The sequence below is a fragment of the Microcebus murinus genome, chromosome 22 (assembly GCF_040939455.1).
Source record: "Microcebus murinus isolate Inina chromosome 22, M.murinus_Inina_mat1.0, whole genome shotgun sequence".
NCBI classification, from domain to species: Eukaryota; Metazoa; Chordata; class Mammalia; order Primates; family Cheirogaleidae; genus Microcebus; species Microcebus murinus.
This window is the reverse complement of record NC_134125.1, coordinates 31,816,904-31,824,346: the sequence shown is the minus strand read 5'-3', so window position 1 is coordinate 31,824,346 and position 7,443 is coordinate 31,816,904.

The following is a 7,443-nucleotide window of genomic DNA, read 5'->3' as shown; positions in this document are numbered from 1 at the left end:
CCACTCACCCACGGGAGACGGGTAGGCAAGAAGCACTGTGGATCTGGCTGTGTCCACTCACCCACGGGAGACGGGAAGAGAGGGTGCTGTGTGGATCTGGCTATGTCCACTGACCCACGGCAGATTGGCAGGAAGGGCGCAGTGCGGATCTGGCTGTGTCCACTCACCCACGGGAGACGGGCAGGCAAGGCGCAGTGTGAATCTGCCTATGTCCACTCACCCACGGGAGATGGGCAGGCAATGCGTAGTGTGGATCTGGCTGTGTCCACTCACCCACGGGAGAAGGGCAGAGAGAGTGCTGTGTGGATCTGGCTATGTCCGCAGACCCACGGCAGACGGGTAGGCAGGGCGCAGTGCGGATCTGGCTTGTCCACTGACCCACGGCAGACGGGCAAACAGGGTGCAGTGCGGATCTTGCTTGGCCACTCACCCACCGGAGACTGGCAGGCAAGGCGCAGTGTGGATATGGCTGTATCCACTCACCCAAGGGAGACGGGCAGAGAGGGTGCCGTGTGGATCTGGCTATGTCCACTGACCCACGGCAGACTGTCAGGCAGGGCGCAGTGCGGATCTGGCTGTGTACACTCACCTACGGGAGACGGGTCGGCAAGGCGCAGTGTTTATCTGGCTGTGTCCACTCACCTACGGGAGACTGGCAGGCAAGGCGCAGTGTGGATCTGGCTGTGTCTACTCACCTACGGGAGATGGGCACAGAGGGTGCTGTGTGGACCTGGCTATGTCCAATGTCTCACGGCAGACGGGCAGGCAGGGCGCATTGTGGATCTGGCTGTGTCCACTCACCCATGGGAGACGGGCAGGCAAGGCGCATTGTGGACCTGCCTGTGTCCACTCACCCATGGGAGATGGGCAGAGAGGGTGCTGTGTGGATCTGGCTATGTCCGCTGAACCACGGCAGACGGGCAGGAAGGTACAGTGCGGATCTGGCTGTGTACACTCACCCACGGCAGACGGTCAGGCAGGGCGCAGTGCGGATCTGGCTGTGTCCACTCACCCACGGGAGACGGGCAGGCAAGGTGCAGTGTGGATCTGGCTGTGTCCACTCACCCATGGGGACGGGCAGAGAGGGTGCTGTGTGGATCTGGCTATGTCCACTGACCCACGGCTGACGGGCAGGCAGGGCGCAGTGCGGATCTGGCTGTGTACACTCACCCACGGCAGACGGTCAGGCAGGGCGCAGTGCGGATCTGGCTGTGTCCACACATCCGCGGGAGACGGGCAGGCAGGGAGCAGTGCGGATCTGGCTGTGTCCACTCACCCACGGCAGACGGTCAGGCAGGGCGCAGTGCGGATCTGGCTGTGTACACTCACCCACGGCAGACGGTCAGGCAGGGCGCAGTGCGGATCTGGCTGTGTCCACTCACTCACGGCAGACGGACAGGCAGGGCGCAATGCGGATCTGGCTGTGACCACTCACTCACGGCAGACGGGCAGGCAGGGCGCAGTGCGGATCTGGCTGTGTCCACTCACCCACGGGAGACGGGTAGGCAAGGCGCAGTGTGGATCTGGCTATGTCCACTGACCCTCGGGAGATGGGCAGAGAGTGTGCTGTGTGGATCTGGCTATGTCCACTGACCGACGGCAGACTGGCAGGCAGGGCACAGTGCGGATCTGGCTGTGTCCACTCACCCACGGGAGATGGGGAGGCAGGGCGCAGTGCGTATCTGGATGTGTCCACTCACACACGGCAGACAGGAAGGGAGGGCGCAGTGCAGATCTGGCTGTGTCCACTCACCAATGGGAGACTGGCAGGCAAGGCGCAGTGTGGATCTGGCTGTGTCCACTCACACACGGGACACGGGCAGAGAGGTTGCTGTGTGGATCTGGCTATGTCCACTGATCCACGGCAGACGGGTAGGGAGGGCGCAGTGCAGATCTCGCTGTGTCCACTCACCCACGGCAGACGGGCAGGCTGGCGCAATGCAGATCTGGCTGTGTCCACTCACCCACAAGAGACGGGCAGAGAGGGTGCTGTGTGGATCTGACTATGTCCACTACCCACGGGAGACGGGCAGGCAGGGAGCAGTGCGGATCTGGCTGTGTCCACTCACCCACGGGAGACGGACAGGCAGGGCGCAGTGCGGATCTGTCTGTGTCCACTCACCAATGGGAGACTGGCAGGCAAGGCGCAGTGTGGATCTGGCTGTGTCCACTCACCCTCGGGAGACGGGCAGAGAGAGTGCTGTGTTGATCTGGCTGTGTGCACACACCCACGGGAGACGGGTAGGCAAGGCGCAGTGTGGATCTGGCTGTGTCCACTCACCCACGGCAGACGGGCAGGCAGGGCTCAGTGCGGATCTGGATGTGTCCACTCACCCACAGGAGACGGGCAGGCAAGGCGCAGTGTGCATCTGGCTGTGTCCACTAACCCACGGGAGACGGGCAAGGGGGTGCTGTATGTATCTGGCTATGTACACTGACCCACGGCAGACAAGCAGGAAGGGCGGTGTACGGATCTGGCTGTGTCCACTCACCCACGGGAGACGGGCAGGCAGTGCGCAGTGCGGATTTGGCTATGTCCACTCACCCACGGCAGACGGGCAGGCAAGGCGCAGTGTGGATCTGGCTGTGTCCACTCACACACGGGAGACGGGCAGAAAGGGCGCTGTGTGGATCTGGCTCTGTCCACTGACCCACGGCAGACGGGAAGGCAGGGCGCAGTGCGGATCTGGCTGTGTCCACTCACCCACGGGAGACGGCAAGGGGGTGCTGTATGTATCTGGCTATGTACACTGACCCACGGCAGACAAGCAGGCAGGGCGGTGTGCGGATCTGGCTGTGTCCCCACACCCACGGGAGACGGGCAAGCAGGGCGCAGGGCGGATCTGGCTGTGTCCACTCACCCACGGGAGACGGGCAGGCAGGGCGCAGTGCGGATCTGGCTGTGTCCACTCACCCACGGCAGACGGGCAGGCAAGGCGCAGTGTGGATCTGGCTGTGTCCACTCACCCACGGGAGACGGGCAGAAAGTGCGCTGTGTGGATCTGGCTCTGTCCACTGACCCACGGCAGACGGGAAGGCAGGGTGCAGTGCGGATCTGGCTGTGTCCAATCACCCGCGGCAGACGGGCAGGCAGGGCGCAGTGCGGATCTGGCTGTGTCCACTCACCCATGGGAGACGGGCAGGCAGGGCGCAGTGTGGATCTGGCTGTGTCCACTCACCCACGGGAGACGGGCAGGCAAGGCGCAGTGCGGATCTGGCTGTGTCCACTCACCCACGGCAGACGGTCAGGCAGGGCGCAGTGCGGATCTGGCTCTGTCCACTCACCCTTGGGAGACGGGTAGGCAGGGCGCAGTGTGGATCTGGCTGTGTCCACTCACCCACGGGAGACGGGCAGAGAGAGTGCTGTGTTGATCTGGCTGTGTCCACACACCCACGGGAGACGGGTAGGCAAGGCGCAGTGTGGATCTGGCTGTGTCCACTCACCCACGGGAGACGGGCAGAGAGGGTGCTGTGTTGATCTGGCTGTGTCCACACACCCACGGGAGACGGGTAGGCAAGGCGCAGTGTTGATCTGGCTGTGTCCACTCACCCACGGGTGACGGGCAGAGAGGGTGCTGTGTGGATCTGGCTATGTCCACTGACCCACGGCAGACGGGCAGGCAGGGCGAAGTGCGGATCTGGCTGTGTCCACTCACCCACGGCAGACGGGCAGGCAGGGCGCAGTGCGGATCTGGATGTGTCCACTCACCCACAGGAGACGGGCAGGCAAGGCGCAGTGTGCATCTGGCTGTGTCCACTCACCCACGGGAGACGGGCAGAGAGGGTGCTGTGTGGATCTAGCTATGTCCACTGACACACGGCAGACGGGAAGGCCGGGTACAGTGCGGATCTGGCTGTGTCCAATCACCCACGGCAGACGGGCAGGCAGGGCGCAGTGCGGATCAGGCTGTGTCCACTCACCCACGGCAGACGGTCAGGCAGGTTGCAGTGCGGATCTGGCTGTGTACACTCACCCAAGGGAGACGGGTAGGAAGGCACAGTGTGGATCTGGCTGTGTCCACTCACCCACCTGAGATGGGCAGAGAGGGTGCTGTGTGGATCTGGCTATGTCCACTGACCCACGGCAGACGGTCAGGCAGGGCGCAGTGCGGATCTGGCTATGTCCACTCACCCATGGGAGACGGGCAGGCAGGGCGCAGTGCGGATCTGGATGTGTCCACTCACACACGGCAGACAGGCAGGGAGGGCGCAGTGCGGATCTGGCTGTGTCCACTCACCAATGGGAGACTGGCAGGCAAGGCGCAGTGTGGATTTGGCTGTGTCCACTCACCCACGGGAGACGGGCAGAGAGGTTGCTGTGTGGATCTGGCTATGTCCACTGATCCACGGCAGACGGGCAGGGAGGGCGCAGTGCAGATCTCGCTGTGTCCACTCACCCATGGCAGACGGGCAGGCTGGCGCAATGCGGATCTGGCTGTGTCCACTCACCCAAGGGAGACGGCGAGGCAAGGTGCAGTGTGGATCTGGCTGTGTCCACTGACCCACGGGAGACGGGCAGAGAGGGTGCTGTGTGGATCTGACTATGTACACTGACCCACGGCAGACGAGCAGGCAGGGCGCAATGCGGATCTGGCTGTGTCCACTCACCTACTGCAGACGGTCAGGAAGGGCGCAGTGCGGATCTGGCTGTGTCCACTCACCAACGGGAGACGGGCAGGCAGGGCGCAGTGCGGATCTGGCTGTGTCTACTCACCCACGGCAGACGATTAGGCTGGGCGCAGTGCGGATGTGGCTGTGTCCACTCACCCACGGGAGACGGGCAGGCAAGGCGTAGTGTGGATCTGGCTGTGTCCACTCACCCACAGGAGACGGGCAGAGAGAGTGCTGTGTGGTTCTGGCTACGTACACTGACCCACGGCAGACGGGCACGCAGGGCGCAGTGCGGATCTGAGTGTGTCCACTCACCCACGGGAGACGGGCAAAGAGGGTGCTGTGTGGATCTGCCTATGTACACTGACCCACGTCAGACGGGCAGGCAGGGCGCAGTTCGGAACTGGCTGTGTCCAATCACACACGGCAGACGGGCAGGCAGGGCGCAGTGCGGATCTGGCTGTGTCCAATCACCCACGGCAGAGGGGCAGGCAGGGCGCAGTGAGGATCTGGCTGCGTCCACTCACCCACGGCAGACGGTCAGGCAGGGCGCAGTGCGGATCTGGCTGTGTCCAATCACCCACGGGAGACGGGTAGGCAAGGCGCCGTGTGGATCTGGCTGTGTCCACTCACCCTCGGGAGATGGGCAGAGAGGGTGCTGTGTGGATCTGGCTATGTCCACTGACCCACGGCAGACGGGCAGGCTGGGCGCAGTGCGGATCTGGCTGTGTCCACTCACCCACGGGAGACGGGCAGGCAGGGCGCAGTGCGGATCTTGCTGTGTCCACTCACCCATGGGAGATGGGCAGGCAAGGCTCAGTGTGGATCTGGCTGTGTCCACTCACCCACGGGAGACGGGCAGAGAGGTTGCTGTGTGGATCTGGCTATGTCCACAGAACCACGGCAGACGGGCAGGGAGGGCGCAGTGCGGATCTCGCTTTGTCCACTCACCCACGGCAGACGGGCAGGCAGGGCGCAGTGCGGATCTGGCTGTGTCCACTCACCCACGGCAGACGGGCAAGCAGGGCGCAGTGCGGATCTGGCTGTGTCCACTCACCCACGGCAGACGGTAAGGCAAGGCGCAGTTGGATCTGGCTGTGTCCACTCACCCACGGGAGACGGGCAGAAAGGGCGCTGTGTGGATCTGGCTATGTCCACTGACCGACGGCAGACTGGCAGGCAGGGCACAGTGCGGATCTGGCTGTGTCCACTCACCCACGGCAGACGGGCAGGCAGGGCGCAGTGCGGATCTGGCTGTGTCCACTCACCCACGGGAGACAGGTAGGCAAGGCGCAGTGTGGATCTGGCTGTGTCCACTCACCCACGGGAGACAGGCAGAGAGGGTGCTGTCCGGATCTGGCTATGTCCACTGACCCACGGCAGACGGGCAGGCAGGGCGCAGTGTGGATCTGGCTGTGTCCACTCAAAAACGGGAGACAGTCAGAGAGGGTGCTTTGTGGATCTGGCTCTGTCCAATGACCCACGGCAGACGGGCAGACAGGGCGCAGTGCGGATCTGGCTGTGTCCACTCACCTACGGCAGATGGGCATGCAGGGCGCACTGCGGATGTGGCTGTGTCCACTCACCCACGGGATACGGGCAGGCAGGGCGCAGTGCGGATCTGGCTGTGTCCACTCACCCAGGGGAGACGGGCAGAGAGGGTGCTGTGTGGATCTGGCTATGTCCACTGACACACGGCAGACGGGCAGGCAGGGCGCAGTGCGGATCTGGCTGTGTCCACTCACCCACGGGAGACGGGCAGGCAGGGCGCACTGTGGATCTGGTTGTGTCCACTCACCTACGGGAGACGGGCACAGAGTGTGCTGTGTGGAACTGGCTATGTCCACTGACCAACGGCAGACGGGCAGGCATGGCGCAAAGCGGATCTGGCTGTGTCAACTCACCCACGGGATACGGGCAGGCAAGGTGCAGTGTGGATCTGGCTGTGTCCACTCACCCACGGGAGACGAGCAGAGAGGGTTCTGTGTGGATCTGGCTATATCCACTGACCCACGGAATACGGGCCGGCAGGGCGCAGTGCGGATCTGGCTGTGTAAACTCACACACGGCAGATGGGCAGGCAGGGTGCAGTGCGGATCTGTCTGTGTCCACTCACCCACGGGAGACGGGCAGGCAAGGCGCAGTGTGGATCTGGCTGTGTCCACTCACCCACGGGAGACGGGTAGGCAAGGCGCAGTGTGGATATGGCTATGTCCACTGACCCACGGGAGATGGGCACAGAGGGTGCTGTGTGGATCTGGCTATGTCCACTGATCCACGGCAGACGGGTAGGGAGGGCGCAGTGTGGATCTGGCTATGTCCACTCTCCCACGGGAGACGGGGAGGCAGGGCGCAGTGCGTATCTGGATGTGTCCACTCACACACGGCAGACAGGCAGGGAGGGCGCAGTGCGGATCTGGCTGTGTCCACTCACCCATGGGAGACTGGCAGGCAAGGCGCAGTGTGGATCTGGCTGTGTCCACTCACCCACGGGAGTCGGGCAGAGAGGTTGCTGTGTGGATCTGGCTATGTCCACTGATCCACGGCAGACGGGTAGGGAGGACGAAGTGCAGATCTCGCTGTGTCCACTCACCCACGGCAGACGGGCAGGCTGGCGCAATGCGGATCTGGCTGTGTCCACTCACACACGGGAGACGGCGAGGCAAGGTGCAGTGTGGATCTGGCTGTGTCCACTCAGCCACGGGAGACGGGCAGAGAGGGTGCTGTGTGGATCTGACAATGTACACTGACCCACGGCAGTCGAGCAGGCAGGGCGCAATGCGGATCTGGCTGTGTCCACCCACCCACTGCAGACGGTCAGGAAGGGCGCAG